The 21406-nt window shown below is 47.0% G+C and overlaps 1 protein-coding gene across 1 annotated transcript in view; it reads left to right on the top strand.

Annotated features, from left to right (window-relative positions):
• Positions 1–4528: 4528 nt before the first annotated feature.
• Positions 4529–21406, top strand: part of Elk3 (ETS transcription factor ELK3) — a 59018-nt gene continuing 42140 nt past the window's right edge. Inside the window, exon 1 of the mRNA XM_051206267.1 lies at positions 4529–4909. The gene's annotated coding sequence lies outside the window, so the exon portion shown is untranslated. The remainder of the gene's footprint in view (positions 4910–21406) is intronic.

Below are 21406 nucleotides of genomic sequence, written 5' to 3'. Positions count from 1 at the left end.
ACTAAGAGCAGGAGGAGAATGAAGAAATGACAGACACACAAGCACAGCAAAGTTGGGATTGGCTGGTCTGGGTTCTCAGATGGAGACGCTGCAGCAAGCCGGAAGCTCAGACCATTACAGGCAATATGAGTGTGAAAGGCCAAGTATGGCTACACATATCCCATGAACCAGAGTGCATGGTAGACCCCAGCTGCATCACACAGTATGACCGGCAGCAGAGTGTGAACGGAAGCCTTTCCAGCAATTTCCCAGATGTGATGGAGCACAAAGGTCAAATTTCCCTCTCTAAGGATCTGACATGCACAGGGCAGAGACAAATCACTCAACTGAAGAATTTGATTGGTAGGAACAAATTGTTCAATTGGTCCCCCACCAAGTTCAAACACAATAGTGTACTTGGGCAAGGAGAGAGGTGGTTTATCTGGTTGCTCTCGGAAGGCTGCTTGGAGGAGGCCAGATGTGAAGTGAGTAAGGGGTGGGCAAGACATTTGCTTTTCAAGGACAAAGGTGGTCTGGGTGGAGTTTGGAGGAATACAGATTCCTGAGTTTGACATCAGCCTCCCAGGGGTGAGGCTCCCTGCAAGCAGCTATGATGTGAAAGTATCAGGAGGCTCAGGTCTGTTCAGAGATTGAATAGTCTTGAGGGGGCATCTCAGGGCTGTGATGGCAACAGCCAACAGTCTTTCACCTCTTCAGAAATAAGATAAATTAGATGAGGCACAGTTTACTTTGAAGATAAAATTCTTGGATGTGAAGGTTGTTAAGGATGTTGAGATATTCATCTGACACATCCTCCTTAGGATGAGGAAGAAAGTGGGTTAAAAGTCAAGCCCTTGTAAGCATGGTGGTATATGCCAGAGGACCAGAAATCTGAGGTAAGCCTTGGTGGTGTAACCAGAACCTGTAGCAAAATTCAAAAAGCAAACCTAAAGCACACCAAAATGAAACAGACGTTTATTCTTTAATTAAATGATCGAAAAGGATACATAATTGTGTTGGCTAGACCAGGGGTAGACAAACGTTTCCTGTAAAGAACCAAAAGGGAAATATTTCCATTTGAACAGACCATATGGTCTCTGTCACTACTTTTAATCCATTCCATTGTAGAACTAACACAATGTTAGACAGTAAATAAGTGAGTAAGCATATCTATGTCCCAATAAAACTTTATGGATGCTGAAATTGAATTTCACGTAATGTGCACATGTTACAAAATGTTACCCTTTAAAAATTTTGTTTTCAATCATTTAAGAATGTGAATTCTTGGGCTTGGGATGTAGCAGATTATCTAGTATGTACAAGACCTTGGACTTGACAACTACCAGCATAAAAATAATAAAAGTAAACAAATTTTTATTATCTCCAGTAGCCAAGAGATAGAAGCAACCCAATGCCCATATATTTGTCTACATATTGTGGAAAAGTATTCAGCTTCTGTCTTAAGGACATTATGCTAAGAGAAATAAGCCAGTCGAGGAGAGACAACTATTGCATGATTCCACTTACATGAAGAATTCATAGGCGCAAGGAATAGAAGGAGTCTTTCCAAAGGCTTGGGGCAGGGTAAGGACGGGGACAAGGTTGTTCTTAATGGTTATGGCTTTTCAGTTTTACAAGATGAATGTCTTCTGGGGGATCAGCTTCCTCACAAAGCAAACCCACTTAGCATGACTGAACTAGACATTTAAAACAGGTACATTTTATTGCTTTATTTTCAAAGCTACAATTAAAAAGAAAAAGAAGTAAATTCTTCCACTTAAGCCTGGCAGATGCTGCTTTTTTTTTTTTTCCCCAAACTATAATTACAAAGGAAAATGAGAGTCGTCTTCACCGTAGCTGCACAGGAACAGGCAGGGGACTCCTGAGACAATCCAAATCCAAGCTTCTCAGCGTCCCTAGCAAATCCTCTAACCACAAGCAGTGGGAAGGCCAGCTCCCACAAGGCCACCCACAAGTCTATGAAACTTCTTTAAAAGTGTCTTTAAATGAAATCCACAAACATTTAAAAACTCTACTCCATAATGCATGTTGTTTTCATGTAAATTTGGCTTTCACTGTTAAAAAAAGCTGAGGAAATGGTTGCTTGTTCAGGCTCAGTGAGACCGGAGAGTTTAGTCAAAGGCACACGGTTCAGAAGGGCAGCATGAGACTGGGCCCTCCAGTGAATCCTTTCCCGGAGTGGGAATGCCCTATTTGACTGTTCATACCCAAGCACTCAGCTCTGCTGTACACCCAAATACTGAAGCCTCTCCAGAGCGATGATGGCCAACTACCGTGTGGATCGTCCCCAGAGCCACCAGCCCCCGAGTCTAATATTACTCGTCTGTTCTAGGATAGCTTGCTTTGATTTCTTTTCCCCCTTCAATGATTTTTTTTTTTTAAATCTACCTGCAATTCTTTCCCTTATTTATCTATTCATTCCGTGCTGAGGGAGGAACTCGTGCTTTGTGCATGCTAGGACAGTACTTTACCTCCAAGCTAAATCTCTAGTGAGACCTGTGCAGCTTTCCAGAACTTTCTTTCTGATCTTTCTGTATAGGTAATGTAATGTGTCCCTAACTCCTGCCATCCTCCCAAAGACAGTGATGTGCCACTCACAGACGGGCACACCCTCTCCCGAGGTCCACGGTTCACTTGATGGCTCTGAAGATACCCTGTGGGTTGTGAGGGATGTGAGACTACATGCACGCACCACTGTGGCATCACACGGAGCAGTTCATGGCTGGCCCTGAAAGTCTTGTCCTGCCTATCCATTCCCTCCTTGTCCCCAACCCCTGGTGACCATAGCTTTTTTCACTGCTCCCATAGTTGCGCCTTTTCTAGAAAGAGTTGGAATCATATAACATTTAGCCTTTTGAGACCGGCTTCTCCCAGGAGCATCCTTTCTAACATAAAAAGCAACATGTGTTCCTAAGTGCCTGTGCTTCTGAGTTGGGATGGTATGCTTACATTCTCAATGAGTTCACATGGACAGCTGGATCGTATAGGGGCATACACAGTCTGAGTTCTGCTGAGTGACAGGAGACGCCAGCTAGGGATTTTAAATGATAATCTCCACAGTGGAAAATTAACTGTGGAAATCAGGGTCTGATAAACGGCCCCCTTTCCCATACACCCTCCTTCTGTTTTACTTCTTACCTCTCAGAGCACTGGGGTGGGGGGGGGCCTGGTCCCAAACAACAGGTTATACACACACATATTAAGCAAAATGCTGACCCTGTTTAACAGTGCGTTCGGTTTGGATAGACACTACTAGATGGGGGAGGTGGTATTTACTTCCATAAATCCATAGTAAGGAGATACTTATAAACTAGTAATCTTTCAGAGACATCACAAATACTGGAGAGAGAGAGAGAGAGAGAGAGAGAGAGAGAGAGAGAGAGAGAGAGAGAGAGAGAGAGAGAGAATGTCAAAATGTGGTTCTCCTGACCTGGAGATCTGTGTTGGTTTGCGATCAGCATGCTGTGGCTAGTTTTCAAAGCATCCCCCACCCCACACCCCAACGTGATTCTGTTGTCCCGAGCTGACAATCACAGCAGACACAGCGTGGGGCAGGGCAGGAGGTAAGCCGGGTAAGGCCAGGCAATTAGGATTTTAACAAGCCACTGTGCACGCCACCCACACCCCCAAATGCTGAACGTTCAGGTTTGAAACCCACTGATCTGAAGCCCTAAAGAGCTGGGGCATGAGGCTGGAAGGTTCTGGAAGGCTGTGAGTTTGAAGTAGAAGGCTGGGGCTGGGAAACTGTGTGAAGGGTTTGTTAATAAGAGATCCATTCCCTCCCCTGAAGCCTCAGAGCCCTGCCCAACTCTCCAATCAGATCCTGGCCAGGGCAGGGAGTCCAGGCTTGAGACCACAGGGCTCCCCTTCTGGAGTCTCAACCCACCTGGAGCTCCTAAAGTGGTGCCTGTTAAGCCACTTTACCCGTTTCTTTCTTCTATTTCTGGTTGTGAGCCTAGCCTTTAAGGGTTGAGCCATCTCTCCAGCCCTACCCGCCTCTTTCTTAAGAAATCTGGCTTCTAGTTTGTGGCTCTTAAAAAAAAGTTTTTTCCCAAAGAGGACACTAGCTCTAAAGCTGGCTTCAAATTTATTACTAATATCATTATTAATTATATTGTTGCTGTTAAATAAGTCCCCCACAGTAACGTTATCCGACCACATCTCTAGGTAGCGCCATCTCCTTTTGTGTACATCATATATATCTTTTCACCCTAATCTCGCCCGGTTTGCAATAAAAATAGCCCAGAGCATCCAAGCCCTGAACCTCACTCTCGATTCCTCCTGTCCCCAACTCTGCCATGCCTATGCATAGAGAACAGCGCGCCCAGCTCCCTTGCAGGCCAACGCTGCAGGGCACGACCCCAGGGTGGTGGCCAGCTCAGGGACCCGGGTGCACGGGAGCTGACGGAGCCTGTCGTGTGGAGGGGCGGCGGCCTTGCCGGCGGGTCCCCAGGCTCCTCCCCTGGGGTGGCCGAGCAGGAAGCGGGGCGGGCGCGGCGCGGGGGCGCGCGGGGCGTGCGGGCGGGCGCGGGGCCCGGCGCCGGGGGGATGCGCGGGTCTGGGCGGGCAGCCCCGGCGCACAGCCGCGGCCCGGGCGCGCGGCGCGGGGCGGAAAAGCCTGTTTACACAGACTGCACACCGCCTGGGGAATAATGCAGTAAAGGAAGTGAGCAGGCTCGGCCTGACTGCTCCAACTTCCTGCTCTCACACACAGCAGAGGAAAAAAAAAAAAAAAAAAAAAAAAAAAAGAGGAGCGAGAGAAAGAAAAAAAGGGGGGAAAAATCAGGATCTCATTACAAGAGCAACAGACCGTCTGCAGACGCCTGTCAGCATGGAAAGTCGGGGGCTTTCGCCCGGGTCCTCCTAGAAACCTCCCCAAGAAGACTCCCAAACGCTCCCCCACATCTGGGTAGGTTGCAGGACGGTTTGCCTGTTGCTCCGGCGCTGGCAAAGTTTTCTTCGGGGTAGTTTTTTTTTTTTCCTCTCTCTCTTTCTCTCTTTTTCTTTCTTTTCTTTGGCTGGTGGGGGTGGGGCGGTGGGCTCTGTGGGGTGGGTTGTGGCTGGGGGGGGAGGATGGGGGTGCGTCCCCGAGGGGGAGGATGCTGCGCACCGCCGCCACCGCGGGAGCTCTTGCGCCGGCCTGGGGGCTGCGCTGCGAAGCCAGGGGAAGGGGACACGGGGCGTGCAAGCTTCCGCACCCCTGCAGGCTGGCGAGCGAGGCGCCGGGGCTCTGGGACTGGGGATGGTGGCCGCAGTGGACTGAGTGGCTGGAGGCTGGATTACCGCTGACCTCCAGCTGCGGTCGGGGTCCCTTCAGGATGGGCAGCAAGGCGCGGGTGCTCAGATCCAGAGGGCACAGTGATGGAGAGGGGGTGGAAGGCATGGGCCGTGGGGATGTGGGGACCGGGGCTGTGGGTCCACTCTCCCTGGGCAGGTGACCCCCGCCCAGGTCACCGCCCCAGACGCACGCCCAGTCAAATGGACATTTAAAAGCCGGCCGAGTCTGCTGGTCGGGATTCGGATTTGGGAGATGGGCCCGGCAAGAGATGCTCTTGAAGTTATCAGTTCTTTAACTTCCAACTGCCTGCTGGCCTGTACTATTACTGGAACTTTTTATTTAATTATTTTTTTTAGGAGGGGGGTTGAATTGGGGGCGAGAGCTAAAAAATTTTTAAAGGTCTCTGTTTTGTTACGTTTTCGGAACCGAATCATCCCGAGGAAAAGCTGCAGTTAAGCGTCGGGTGGGGGTGGAAGCAAGAAAGGCTATTTCAGAAACTGCAAAAGGGGCTTTTTAGAAGGAAAAAAAAAAAAAAAGCGAGTGTCGGGAGAGTTTCTGGCTTGTCTGGAAACGGCAAGACTAATTGCCGTGCGCTTCCGCTTTGAAACTGGCTGCAGACAGCATCTTGAAAATGACTCACTGAGGGGCTCACAAAGAAACTGTGGTTTGCTGCTTCTCAGGTTTATGTATTTGTGCCTTTTACAGTTTCCTTTGTAGTGTTCGAGGGTCCCCCGCCCCTTCCCCGCCGGCCCCCTCCCTCCCCGCCTCGAAAGCCCCTTGCTGGCCTTTAACTCCCTGCAGTCCTCTGCCCGAGGTGGGGGCAGTTGGGGATGGGGGGGAGCGAGTTGTTTTTGGAGTTGGCTGGGGAGAGGGTTAAAGGGATTCTGCTGCTGCAGGGGGAAAAATGTTCCTTGAATTTTCCACTGGCTGCTGCAGGAAGAGAGCCCCTTTAGTCATTGCTAAGTAATGTCTGCACACACACACCGACTAATCTCATTGGGAGTTTCCGCTGCTCCGCTGCTCCGCACAGGAGGGGTTTTGTGCACGCCACTGTCAGCCTGCGGAGCAGGCGCTGCAGAGCGAGGCGAGTCGCCGCCTTATTGACTTAGAGGTGCTTCCTCCACCCCGCCAGTCTTTCCAGGGCAGTCTCAAAAAACTTGGAAGTCTCTTTGGCCATTTTGGTTCTCAGGAGAACATGCTTTTCTTCTCTGCGTGCATGTGCGTGTGTTCTGTTTTGTTCTCTGTTGTCCAATCAACCGACACACACACACACACACACACACACACACGTCTGCCGGTCTTCTCCCGTCTGTGCCTTGGCTTTATGGGGGGGGGGGCGAGGGGGGGAGGATCGTTGGGAAACCCAGGCATGTTCCGGGCATCTATTCATGAGCCTGAATCGATTTCTGAGCCTTATTGCCCAACAAAATATTCTCTGGTCTCACTCCTTTTCTCCCCCTCTGTGGAACACATTTATTTGGAAAAGGTCAGTTATGGGTTTAAATTTATGAGGATTATAAAATTAGAGATTGTGTTAGGAGGGCATGAAGGTCAGACAGTTAAGGAGACTGTCCGGCATAAGCTTCCAGTAATGACTCGCTTGCAAAACCCCAGAGCATGAAAAGTGATGGCCTTTTGATGCCAAATATAGCTCAGGCCTTCTGGCTTCTTTCTTTTTTCTTTCTTTCTCCCTTCCTTTCTCCCTTCCTTTCTCCCTTCCTTCCTTCCTTCCTTCCTTCCTTCCTTCCTTCCTTCCTTGTCTTTAAATGTTGACTAGAAACCTGTAGAGTTACTAAAAAGGGCATAGAATTTTAGAGAACCCGTTTGGAAGCATGAAGCCCCTTTCTTGACAAGGACATGCTACCTACCTCTCTGGACTTGTAAGGTGATGCCATGACTTCTGCAGTGGCAAATGTAAAATCCTAAAAGCAACCCAGCCTATGTGAGTCAGTGGGCCTAAATTCAAGATTTCCCTTGCACTGTTCCTAGTGCTGAGTGGGTGGCCAGTAAACTATTGGTGCTGAGTGACTGACTGAGTTGTACAACAAAACTAGCTGCTCAACCAAGCACTCATCGTATGGGAGAGTCCCTGGAGGTCCAGGTTGTGAATACATCCCCTAATCCATCTAGTGTGTCTCCTACTCCAGCCAGTGGTCCTCAACCTTCCTAGAGCTGTGACACTTTAATACAGTTCCTCATGTTGTGGTGACTCCCCTCCCCCCCCACCATGAAATGATTTTCATTGTTGCTTCATAACTGTAATTTTGCTACTCTGATGAATCGCAATGTAAGCATCTGATATGTGACTCCAAGGAGTCTCGGCCCACAGGTTGAGAACCACAGCCACTGTTGTTACCAGAAGAAGGGAGGCATCAGAGTCCAAGTCGAATATGCCTGCATGCCTGGGATCTGTTTTTGTCGTTTTCAACCAGGAATGAGTTTGCTTCCTGCAAAGGGCCACCTACAGGGGTGCAACTGGTGTCCACAGACAGAAGTCACTCATTCAGCAATGCCTAGGACACCTCCCCATAAATAATCTGCTAGCCCCAAGTGTTAGCGGTGCTTACACTGAGCTGTTCCCAGTCTTCATGACGAAGATGGTAAAAGGACTCACAGGCATTCACTCAACAAATGGTCCCTGAGAGTCTTCAGCTGTGCTTTTCATTATGGCAACATGCTTTTTTTTAATGTCTGTTTCTGGTCTCCCCCCCCCCGTCTTTTTCTCTGTGCCACAGAATGGCAGATACTGACGTTGTGATGCAGTGATTTTTTTTTTGTAACCTCCCTAAGCAATGAGTCCCCACACAACCAGCATTGAAGCCTGTTAGATGTGAAAGATAGTGTTTGGATGGGGGAGAGCAGGGTCTTTCTGTTTTTTTTTTTTTTTTTTTTTTTTTTGTTTTTTTTTTTTTTTAGTCAGCCCCGCTTGAATTTTGAAGTTACCTAAGCATTTGTATCAAAACCTCCCCTTTTGTCTTCTGTAAGAAATCAATGAATTCAAAACTGCTAATATACAGTAATGCAACTCTTAGGTCATACATTAAAATTTATGTTTGTCATAACCGTTTTGGAACTTAAATCTTTTCCTGAAATTGGTTTTTAGAGGACTTCCAGGCAGTGTGTGTATAAATTAAAATATTCCTTCTCAGTGATCACATACTGGATTTTGTGTGTTCTGTGCCACCAAATTATACTTCTATAGGTGGTATTGTCAGATGTTACAAATGTTACTGACACGCCCAAGGTGCTTAATTTAAAAAAAATCACCCATGGGTATGACTTCCGGGAGAAAGGTGAGCTACTCCCTACTAGTAAGTACCTTGGGTCCTTGACATGCCTAGGCAGTGATACAGGCCTCTTTTCTTTCCAGGCCTCAGGCTCCTCATCAATGAGCTCAGCAGTGAGCTCTGTCTGCTTTGATTCTACCCTGGGGACCCCTCCTCAGCCTGCTTTTACCCCCTCCCATTCATCATGCATGGCATGGTGTCCCTCACGTTCATCAAATAGCCTTGTATGTTCCTGGCAGACATTTTCCGTATACTGGTCATCATGGCTCCTCTTGGCTGATGCAGGGTGATTGAGAGCAGGTTGGAACCACACCAGTCAGAAGACAGCTTCGAAAGTTTACTTTTTTCCTGTTTTTCTTGGTTGTGAAAAACATCATAAATTTCCCTAGGAAAACAAAGAAAGCCACAGCAGTAACAGTAAACATCTCCAAAAGTCCCGCTGCTAGCATGGCATTGTATATTTTTGTAATCTTTTAAGATGTGTCTTGTGTACACAGATGCACAGGAACGTGCATGCGTGTAAGGTTTTATTTGGAGCCATGTGATACTTTTAAAAATAGCATACTTTGCACGTAACATCCCACATGCCCAAGGTGTCAAACACTGAGCTTTTATGTATTGAGGATGGGTTGACACAATTTTTAACGAACTGGTCGTGTGTTCTGTCTTCAGTAATGTCTTAAGAATGCTGCCCTCTTGAAAGACTGGGTTCCTGTGTGCTGTGAAACTTGGGATTTTGATGAGTGTCTCTATGATTTAAGTGTGAGTCATGATTTGCAGTAGAGTATGGAGCTGTAGTAAGAGGAAGTAAGGCCCTACAGACCAGAACAGAATGCTAGGTGAAGGAAGAGGGTGGAGGTCAGGCTCCTAAAATACACCTTGGGATGCCCCAGCTAAAGGAAGGTCCACGTAGACAACTCTTGTTTATCGCTGTATCCACACTTTCCAAACTTTTGTGTTTTAAATCGATTTTTTAAAAAGCTCAATGTTACTATCGCCATGACCTGTTCGAATTGAGGTCGTTCAGCTTTTTGACTGAAGCCATGGCAGTGACACCATGATGAGTGAATTTTTGCCCCTTAGAGTGCAGGGCCAGAACATTAAATTACTCCTGTGTTTGTATGTCTAGCTTTCTGTCAACAAACCCTCAGTGCCTCCAAAGGCGGTAGCTCATTCTCTCTTTGAGGTAACTGCCCTTCCAATATTTGACCTTCTCTGCTTCTTTCCACAGTCAGAATTAAAATAGCCTTGTACTCATTCCTGGAGATTCACACCAATGTCAGCAATTTCAGAATACATTGTGTAGTGGTCACTTCAGTCAAGTGTGATTTGTGTTGATTGTCACTTGGAATGAACTCTGGCAACTTTACTGATATGTAGTAATTTACACTTCCTGGGAAGAACTACTAAATTGTTTTAAAAGTTAAACAGAGGGCTGAAGAGTTGCTTAGGGGTTAAGAATACTGAATGCTCTCCCAGAGGACGGGGGTTTGATTTCCAGCACCCACATGGCAGCTCACAAAGGTCTGTAACTCCAGTTCCATGGCAACATACCGATACACATAAAAAATAAAAATGCATTAAAAAATAAAATACTTATTAAAGGAAAATTAAATAGAATTCGTTTATAATTTAGCTGAGAGATTTACTTGGCAAATTTTAAAGTAATCGGAGGTGATTAGTTGTATTACGTTTGAATCTGAACTAAACTAAAATGAGTTTACTAACACACTCAAAGGCTTTTGGTAGTTTTAAGAATTTCTGAAGTGACTGGAGCTAACGTGCTCCCATTTAGCCACAAGTCTGATAGGATTCATGGGGTAGGAAAAAAGAAAAAAAAAGAAAAAAGAAAAAAAAAAAAGGACAACTATCTGGATGTATTTTCTTAAGACTGGTTAGGTTAGGGCTGTCAGCAGAAGAAAAACAGAACAAAAAACACATTCTTTTCACTTTAATAAAAAGAGAATAGGTTTTGCTGGGCCTGGTGCTGTACACCTTTGACACCAGCGTTTGGTCAGCTGATTGCTAGTCTGAGGACTACCACGTGAGACCAGGTCTCAAACAAACAAACGAAGGCTTTGGTTTGCACACAGTCAGACACACAGATTTCAAGTATAGTTGTATAATCCATATATCTATCTTCTCTGAATGAAGAATATTTATATGTCCATCACTGCCAAGTATTCCCTGACTATTGTTTTTTCTTTTATTCCATTGGGGATGGCTTCATGATTCTACCAATCAGATTCTTAAACTCCAGAATGCTTTGATAAAAGACTGCAATCCTTTTATTTAACTGTGTGGCTAAACACAAATCAGTAGGATATGTGGATTTCAGAAAAAGGAGGAGTCTCTTCTGGTTTATTTGATGTATAAAATATTTAACCAATTATAGGAAAAAATGCTGCTACCTTAGGACCAAGTGTATCAGTTTAAGTTCCCCTTGACTTCACGTGGCCCTTTGTTGAATAAGGAGCACCTGAAGGACATTGTCACCCATCCAGCCCCCTCCGTTCTCTCCCCGAGTTTGGGGACAGAACTGAGTGCTGTGCTCATTTCTAAGGACCTTCTGCCCTCTCATACTGGGGAGCACAGTGACTGAGGTGGGCCAGGCTCTGAGTCTGAGTTTTCCCAGAGAAGGTCACTGTCTCCAGGCTGAGTTCTGCTTCTTCCCTGCAATCCATCACTTCTACTGTTCCTAAGGGCACCGCCTTCTTTACCCTCCCCTGTCCACAGGCTCTGGCAGCATCAGGAGCTCCCATCCTTTACAAGGTCACAGCATCCTCTGTTGCTTTGGCTCCCCTGCCCCAGGGGATGCAGCTCAGGGTGAAGATGAAGAGCCCTAGCCACAGCTGCACCCCAGGGATGCAGCCAGTCTCCTCAGCATGTGGTCCTTACTCATCCCCCTGCACCCACCTTTGTAAATGCACCCCCCCCCCGGGAATCTACTCTTCAGAGGCTTGCAGTCAACAGTCACCCTTTACGTATGTTTATTTTGTAAATGAACTTAATAGCTCTTCCTGGTTTGCATCTACAAAGTAGTACAGTTCATCCTGTCATGGTCATGCACAAGGTCGTGGCACATGTGTACCATAGTCACATCCCTTCTCTGCCCTCCCTTCCTCCTCTTCTCCCCTCAACCCGACCTCCTCTTAAACACTTCCTCTTCTGCTGTCTTTTCTCGAGATTCTGCTTCTGGAAGAAAACGTGACACCGTGCCCTCTCCCCGTAATCTTCCCTACCTACCCCTGCTGCTTTCCTTAGCTTTCTTTAGCTTTCTTTTACCTCTGTCACCTCCGGGCTGGAAAACTGTGCTGGCCCTCAGCCCTTCCTGTGGGACCCCAGCCCTCACTAGAGGATTTATTCCCAGGTTTCCTCATTACCCAAATTCTTGCTGTCTGGACCCAGGAGCTAGACAGTCTTAGGTGTGTATTCCTGGAGACTGGCCTCTATTCCTGATTACCTATTAATACCCCTTATCGCAAACTCCAAAACCAAGGACATGTGATAATATGTTGTCCAGATCCTTGAGCCAGGTAGCTTCAGAGAGTGATGGATATGTGCAAGTGTGTATGACATGACGTGTTCCATGTGTGTGGCGCCCATCAGCCTGGGAGCTCGCGTTGGCCCACATCTGTTCTTCTCATCCTTGTATCCACCCAGCACCGTATACATCACCTGGCACTTGGTGGATTAAAAACAAAGCAAAGCAAAGAAGCCTTATCAGTGTAGCCTGGCCTTGTTGCTCATAAACCTAGAAAGCGCCCTGCTGAGTTACTAACAGGCCAATCTCCTGGCTAAATCATAAAGATAGCTAAGAAGAGGGTCTGTGTCATTCGCCATAGTTATTATGTAAACTTCCGAGAAAAGGGTATGCGCAGAAGCCGGCTTAGTTTGTTACTATTGGGACAAACGTGGCTCTGATTTTAAGACCAGCGTCAGAGTGAGGAAGACTGGCCACAGCTGGGAAGACATTCATAGAAAGTGCTTTCTTTCCACACTCAGCTCCAAAGAGCCCCAGTCCTGTAGGGAAGATTTCGTGACAAGCATCTCACAGTTGCCCTGGACAATCCGTTTTCAGTTCTGCCGTGTTCAGTTGAAGGCCTTTCTTTACCTTGAGCACATGTAGTATTTGTCTGTAACCTTTTGAAATCAACCATGTTTCTGCCCGGGAAGAGCAGTTCATTTTTGATGGGGGAGGATTAGTCATTCTGACTAGTTTCACCTGGCTGTTGTCAAGGAGCTCTTTTGTTGGGGTCAAGGCTGAGCTAACCAGAATGTATGTCAAGCAGGAGCCCCTCTCCGAGCCCTGCCGCATGATCATAGGAGAAAGGAATGACCAAAACAAGCCTCAAGATTTACCCCAGGGCCAGTTCCCCAGTATGTCTGGGAGTCAACTGGGAGACTGCACTGTCCACACCCATAGCCTGTCATCTTCAAAATGACTCCCAGCACTCACCCAAGGAGTACTGCAAGCCAGGGGTGTTGATGTTGGGTGACTATCTAACACTGGAAGTTAAGTGTGCCTGGTTGGAAGGCTTCACTGGACTGCACTGGAGTGTTCCCATACTGTCACCTTATTGGAGTTTGTTAGATTTACCTTTGGAGGTGGAAATATGAGCTCTGCTCATTGGGATTTATAGGAAAGAGATTGGAATAGAAGTGGAGTGTGCATATGTATCTGCTTAGGTGGGCGTGGCTGCCGGGGTCCCCGAGACCCTGATAGGATGTGACCTCAGAAAAAGTGACCAAAGCAGCTCCTACTCCTCTGTAGAGAGCAAGCCTGGTTGAGTGGGGTTTGAGCCCTGGTTTTGACCTAGGGAGGTGCCTAAGAGAATGTTATTTACTGTGCTTCTCAACCCGGAAGAATCTTTGTTTCATTATAGGAAGTCAGGCGAGAGCCTGGATTTACTCTATAATTTCCAGGAAAGGAGAAAGCCTGGATTCCCAGTAATGCCAGCAAGTCCCGTTCTGAACAAAGAAAGAAAGGCACCCAGCCCATTAGGGCTGTCTGGAAGGTTAGGTAGAACATTCGCTTGTGTGATCTTGGACTGGAACTCTTGGAGCTCAGGACTCAGGAGTGTAGATAAGGAAGTGATTTCTGCCCATCTCTGTTTTCCAAGCTTTACCCTCAGAGGCCATTTAGACCAGAGAGCACCAGCTTCTCTCTGTCTCTTTCTCTACCCATGCCTCTCCTCCTTCCTCCTGTCTCTTAAAAGTGTATTCTAGAACTGTACCTCCAAGTGCTCCTAGGTAGAAGTGTGTGGTCACACCTGGACTGCATACCCAGTACCCGTAGAGATGGCCGTGGGCAGACTCACTGCATCTTTGATGGCTGAGGCAATAACTCAGTAAGCCACTTGGTTCTGGTAAATCCCTAGGTTTTGGTGAATTCACTTCATTCATGGATTTACTATTCCTGACTCTGAATTTATGATATGTGGGCAAATAGAATAATGTACATAATATTGACATTGTCTCAAAGTGAGTCATTTTAACCACCAGGATGCCCGAATCAAATAGTGTTCTGTGATTCTCAGAAGGCTGAAGGTAGGGCTGGGCTATGGCTTAGTCAGGAGAAGGCCTAACCGGCACAGGTGATCCTGGGTCCATCCCTAGCACCATGTTAACTAGGTGTGGTAGCACAGCTCGGTAATCCCAGTGTTCTGGAAATGAAGGCAGGAGGGTCAAAAGTTCAAAGTCACACTTGACTACATGGTTATTTCAAGGCCAGCCTGGGCTACAGGAGACCCTGTCTCAAAAAGAGCAACACAGCACGGTGACAGCAACAATAACAAAAACAATATTAGACCTAGAATTTGGTCCTTAAAAAAGCCGCAACTGTCTTGGAGGAATGGCTTAATAGGCAGAGTGCTTGTTTTGCAGCCAAGAGGGCCTGATTTGATCCCTAGGTACCACTGACGGTAACCCTCACTTGCAATCCCAGTGCAGGGGAGGCAGAGATTAGCCAACTCCTGGGGTTCACTGGCCAGTAGGTTGTCATTCCAGAAGATGGATACTATTCCTGAGAACAGCATCGGAGGTTACCCTGAGGTCCCTGTATGCAAAACACACACACACACACACACATGCACACGTGCAAGCATGCTCAAACACAGAAACTTTAAGACCTCACTGTAGAAGATTATAAATTCACTATTAGATTAGAATATTTCACTTTTCAAAAAGTCAATTTTCTTGACTAAGGGGGAAATATGATCTAAATGCGGCCCTGGCTATTTTTATAGCTAATATATTCATGCTGAAGAAAAAAGAAACAGCATCAGGTTGCATGTGGGATTTCCAAAAGGGCCAACTCCATGAATAGCAGCCTCCTGCGCAGGAGCTCAAGGAGGAGAAGGTACTCTGGTTTGAGGGTCCATGTCGGAGACTGGTGCCATCTTTTGCATTAGATGGTTTTGATGGCCTTTATGCAGAGTCATTCCTGAGATGTGAATGTCCCTTGGCAGCAGTGTGCAATACTGTTTTCTAATTCAGTGCATTTTGATGTTGAACTTTTGAAAGGCTTTAGGTGTGACATCGGAGAAGACTTCCATTTTGAAATCACGCACTATGTATTCTGCAACAATCTTCTTAGAAATAGTAGCATCTACCAAGAATTCCAAGATATTTTAAGTACATCCCACTTTACTGTCTGATTTCACTCCGTTGTTTGTCCACATGCCAGGTTGTTTGTTCACGTGACAGGAGTGGTTTAAAATAGACATCCATGAAGGCTTGAGTGGCCTCTGGCTTACTTGCTTATTTCAACACCTGTGGGTTTTTACTTCATGTTAAAAAGAGCTTTATTGGAAGTTATTTACCAGCCGAGTGGTGGTAGCACACGCCTTTAATCCCAGCACTCGGGAGGCAGAGGCAGGAAGATCCCTGTGAGTTCGAGACCAGCCTGATCTACAAGAGCTAGTTCTAGGACAGGCTCCAAAACTACAGAGAAGCCCTGTCTCAGAAAACCAGGAAAAAGGAGGAGGAGATGTTATTTGCCATTGGAAGGCAGTCTCTGCATGTGACACAGTGGCAAGGTCACCTCTGGCTGGACTTGATATCCATGAAGGAACATGCAAGAGAAAGGCGTGCACGTGGGCCAGTGAAGTTGTTGGGGCTTGTCACCACCTTCCTGACTTCAGATGCAACCAAACCCTCACACATATCTGCCACATGAGCAGGCAGACACTGAGGACTCCAGCTTCACTTCTAAGTAGAATCCGAAGACCAGACCGGGGTACAAGCATTTGTGTATGGAATTTGCGGTTCCTGAACTATGACAACCTTTGCTTTGAGAATGATACAAAGCCAAAGTGGCCACAGCCTCAGAGCCCAGAAACACCCAGCTCCTAGCACAGCTAATCACTCTGTGAGGGACCCTCTGTGCTTCTCAAAAACCCAAGCACGGTGTCCCCAGCCACCTCTCATCCACCTCATAACACCAGTAGCATATAACCACTTTGTATGAGAATACTGTGTCTAGCAGCACCAGAGACCAGCTAATGTCAGCTCTGCCTGCTTTAGTCTCCACAATGGAAAGAGCTTTATTTAAGCAAAACCAAAAGAATTATAATACCCTTATCCCTCTGTAAAAAATCAGCAGTTCCAAGGTGCTAGATAGGAATGTTTTAACCTTCATCATATACTTCTCAACAAAGACAAGATCAACCAGCTGATTTCTTTATCTGTGGATTATTAAGAACCAAGAGATTTAAGATGTTAAAGTGGAGTTAGTCCCAGGAGAAAGGTTACTAATCTAGGAGGCTTGAGGTCTGTCTGAGACAGGCTTCTTGTTACTCCATTGATGGTGGTGTGTGTGTGTGTGTGTGTTAAACAGAGGCAGAGAGGCAGAGACAGACACTTGAGAAATTATCGTCTTAACTTTTGTGAGAAGACAAGATTCTAAGCGTCCATGGCCAACATGGCCTTTCTCCTTTGCCAGGGCTTCTGTGGAGGAAGGTGGAAGGATGTGGCCAAAGATTCCTATTGCTCAATCCAGTTCCCTAGGAACCAGTAGTCCAAAGCATCACATATTTGGGAACAGATCTTGATGAGAAGCTGTGCTCTAGTGATGGCAGTTAATGCACTGGAGATAATCAACTTGCCTGTTGCCTGTGACATCCACAGTGGCCTTGGGAGGACAGGGGTAGTGGTGTTCTTATGGAGACAGGACCCAGGAGAAAGGGGAGGACCTGAAGCTGTCTCCACGAGTCTCTAAATGCAATGTCAGGTGGCCAGACCAGGTGCAGCTTGCCAGGAGAAGAGGAAGAGACCCAGAGGGCTGGGTACCGCTCTACCAGGAAACGCGTGACCATCCCTGCATTCCATGTAGGATGTCCAGGACAGCTGTGCAGACTTCCCATCCCCAGAACCTCTCAGGGTGCTTTAGAGAGGGGTTGGGAGGCAGTCCACACCTCACCCCACCTGGGACCCCTTCCTTCCTAGGCTTGCACGGTGCTTTCTGACCCTGCTCAGCCCCCTGTGCTCAGGAGCAAGGGAGGGCAGACGAGAGGTCCTTTGTAAGCAGGCCCTATTGCAGGGTGCCCTCTGTGGCGAAGGAACAGCGCTGGGACTTTTAGCTGAAGGAGCTGACATGGCTTTCCTCTTACTCAGTGTTTCAGTTCGCCCGCCTGCCCCCACCCCATGTTTCCCCTGGGTGGTGCAACAGGAATTCCTACCTTTTGCCTCAGGAGTTTCCCCCTTCCCAGAAAGACGCCTCTGCAGCATAATAGGAGGAAGTCCTGATTTAGAAAGGTTTTACAGTTTCAACACAATGGGAGAGCTGGAGGATGCTCTGGCAGGAAGCGCCTCGGCTTCTGCATGTGGAAAACCCACCATCATTCCGTGGCATGCACAGGGCTTGTATTGTTACTGCTACCAGCCGCCCCTTTAGCACGGTAAAGCTTTCAAGTTTATCTGAAGGATTCCAGTTTTCCGTCGCCCGGAAGTGGAATGGAAGATTGCCTTTATTCTGATTTTTTTTTTTTTTTTTTTTTTTTTTGAAAAGCCGTCTTCAGGTATCTACGTGAATAGACTCTTCCTGGTGTCAAAGCAAACACAGATGTCTGGGCACCTCCTCCTGAAGGTGTCTGCTGAAGCCTGGAGTGTCCTCTTACTGGGGGCACCGTGTGTTGTTACTTTGTTCCTCTGTTGTTCCTGTGTTACTTTGCTTTCCTGTTTGTGATGCTTGGGGGACTTACCTCATGGTCTCAAGTATGCTGGGACTGCTCTAACATGTAGCCATGTACCCAAACCTGGAGTCTATACTTTTTATTTGCAGAATACTTCAACCTTTAAGAGCAATCGTTCACTCTGCCCACACTCCTGTGAAGAGTGGCCTTGCCTTCTATAGAGGGGACCCTGAAGGAGAGCTATTATTGTCCCTGTCTCGGATCATATAGACCCAAAGACTTGCTATACCTCAGGTTTTTTGTTTTGTTTTTTAATATCCTGACTCCCAGTATCCTCCCCCCCCCCATGCACAAGGCTGGATTTATTAACATTATAAGTTAGAAAGTTTGCCATTGCAGCCAAGGCCCCTGAAACACACAGCTAAAGAGTGTTGGGAGGCATGGTCACCTCTTCACATTAAAGCTCAAATTTAAGGACAGCTGGCAAGATTTTAGTAAGATGAGTTGTCTGCCACAGAAGCTGCTCAGGGTGCCAGGGCTACCACACACAGGCCAGGGGCTCTCAGGCTGTCCCTCTTCACACAAGGAACAACCCTCATGACCAAGGACCGTGAAGTGTTGGTGCTTAGGCTCAGGGTTCCTCTCTCTCCTCCTGTGTTCAAGTTCCACGGTCCTGGTGTCCGAACGGCAAATAAAAGGACAAGTCGCTCCAGGTCTGAGGAGCATTTGAGTTTTGCAATTCATAGAGCCTCATGTTCTGATTTGTCATTGAGGGCCAGCCTTGAGCTAGGCCTGGTGGCACAGGCCTGAAATCCCAGCAACTCAGGAGGCTGAGGCAGAGGGATTGCAATTTCAATCAGTGCCATCTTAGGCTCCATGATGAATTCAGTGTCTGCCTTCAACTTACCCAGATTCTGACTTCAAAATTTAAAAAGCAAACGGAGAGCTGTCAGTGCTTCTTTGCCCTGTGTGACGCCTAGGTTTGATTCCCCATTTTAAAAAAGTCCCATTGGGACTGGTGGGTGATGCCCACACCTTTAATCCCAGCACGTGGGAGCCAGAGGCAGGAGGGTTTCCGTGAGTTCCTTCCAGGACAGCCAGGGCTACACAGAGAAACCCTGTCTCAAAAAAACAAAACAAAACAAACAAAAAACAAAACAAAACAAAACAAAAAAAAAAAAAAACCAGAAACAAACAAAATCCCATTGGGTGAACCTAGCTTGTCCATTTGTCTTTCTGTCTCTCTTGGTCTCTCTATCCTTCCCCCATCCATCCATCCATCCATCCGTCCATCCATCTGTCCGTCCGTCCGTCCGTCCGTCCGTCCATCCATCCATCTCTATCCATCTAGGAAGTTGGATAATAGAAATAGTGGAAGAATAGCTCAGGTTCTTTTTATTTTTTTATTTGTTTTGAGACAGGGTCTCTCTATGTAGTCTGGGCTGTCCCACAACTCTCTCTGCAGATCAGTTCAGGCTGGCCTCAAACTCACAAAGATCCACCTTTCCTGCCTCTGTGTGACAGACACCATGGCCAGCTCAGATTCTTTCATCAAACAGCCCAGTGAGAGTGCCTGCAGCCCCTGAGTGGTGGGATGGGAATGAAGGGCGTCTCTGTACTGTACCCTGCTGAGACTGTCACTTTGCCTTCTGACTTAGCAGCAGAGAGGTATAGGAAAGAAGCCTCTAGAAAGAATTGTGTTTCTCAACCTTCCTAACGCTTTGACCCTTTAACACAGTTAATCCCTCGTGTAGTAACTCCCATCCTAAAGTTATTTTTGTTACTACCTCATAACTTTTTTTTTTACTACTGTTATGAATCATAATTGCTTTCCTGTGGTCTTAGGTGACCCCAGTTAAAGGGTCATTTGACCCCCAAAGGAGTTGCAGTCCACAGGTTGAGAACCGATGCTCTGTCGTGGCAATGCACGTTATTATTAGAGGCCTGGACTTGGGAGAAGATATTCCTGGGTTGGGGTCTGTCTGCTCTTTGGCTTCCTATGGCCACCTGCATCTGTCTTTGTGTCTCTAAGTTATGGCTTCCTGGTGGGCAGGGCTGACAGGGAATGTGAACTCCAGACATGTTCTCAGTGCACTACACACACTGCCTGGTGCACAAACGACCATTGAAGGTTAGCGTAAGGGTGGAAGTCTGGGTCTGAGCCTTGTCCATGAGAAGAAGTTCGTGGTTCTCTGCTTTGGCAATGGTGGATAATGCAGCCAGTGTTTCCTCAGACCAGGGCTCGTGACTTAGAACATGTAGGTTCCTTTTAGATTGCTACAAACCCCATTGACATACACATGTTTCTATCTGTATGCATAGACATGTATATAATATTTCCCCCCAGAGAGTTCCCAAGATGCTCCATGGGTCAAATGCACAGGGAAGAACCTTGCTGTGTTTTGATGATGCGTGTGTCCCCATCGATTTTAAGTGTGTGGCAGCTTTTGACTGTAGGAACAGTAATTTCATATCGTTTAACCTAGTAGATTGTGATACTGAGGAAACATAACTTGGAATAGCCTCATAATGGGACTGCCTGTAGCGAGGTGCTTATTTACAGCTTCCGTTCCTGTTTGGCACGAGAGCCTGGCAAGTTCAAATTCATCAGGCAGCTTGTAAATCCATTTACCTAAAACGACTTCTGTTGTGTCTTTGTGTAATGCAGTCTTCTTGAGTTTTCACCGGAGACTCGATCGAATTCATGGGGTTAATTGCGTGGGAGAAGCCAAAAGCCCTCCGGGAGACTTCTTAGCCATAAGCACATGGGTGTTCAGTTTGGCTGTCGTGTGGAGGGTTAAAACGGAGCGGACACATAGACCGAATGAAACCCAAGTGGGACAGATGTGGGAGGCCGGGTTTCCTGTGGCCCATTTTCCAGTTTCCTGCCTGCAACCTGCACAAGAAGAGGAAGCCTGTGAGCCCTCTGATGGGGGCTGTGCCTCGAGCCAGGAATAAGACGCATGCACGGAGCCTGGACAATGAAAACGATCGCACAGAAAGCAAATGTTCAGGTTTCCAGCCCAAAATGGCTGGAAAAGAACAGCCCTTCTGTTGAAAGAAAAAACATGGTCTATATCCCTGGGGTGGGGGGGTGGAGGCAGCTGTACCCACCATGCAGGGACCTCTGTGTTTTACAGCCCTACTCGGCTTTCAAGAAAGACATGGTCTGCTTTGTTAGCCTGGTTGGTTATCGGGAAAGAACCGCCACCACCACCACAACCACCACCAAGGGCTGTGGTTTCTCTGTCTCCTGGATCTGTTGATACACAGAGGAGTGGACATAGACAGTCCAGCGGCTGCAGGCTCCCTTGTGAAATCTGGGTGACTAATTGGTTTTTTTTCTTGGATCTAGCTGCCCGTAACATTGTGGTCTGTCGTCTTCAAGTAAGAGAGTAAGTGGGGGTTTGTGTGTTGAGGAGACCTTGCATGCTCTGTTTGTGTGACTGGCTACCCGCTTAGGGCTCAGATGATCAGACCACACTGGGAAGGTGGATAATGTCATATTTCTTAAAGTGGGTTATTGATAAATGGGCCTTTAGCTTTTATTATCATCTGTGAAGCCAAATACTTCAGTTGCCCAGAATGAAATTGTGATTTTAAAAATTGGGATCATTACACACCTGCTTTGTGGATGCTTGGGTCTTTTTTTTTTTTTTTTTTTTTTTTCGGTCACATACTGTGCTGGAATTGCTAGGGATGCTAAT

Source organism: Phodopus roborovskii, unplaced genomic scaffold (assembly GCF_943737965.1).
Source record: "Phodopus roborovskii unplaced genomic scaffold, PHOROB, whole genome shotgun sequence".
NCBI classification, from domain to species: Eukaryota; Metazoa; Chordata; class Mammalia; order Rodentia; family Cricetidae; genus Phodopus; species Phodopus roborovskii.
This window is presented reverse-complemented; position numbering and strand designations above follow the sequence as displayed.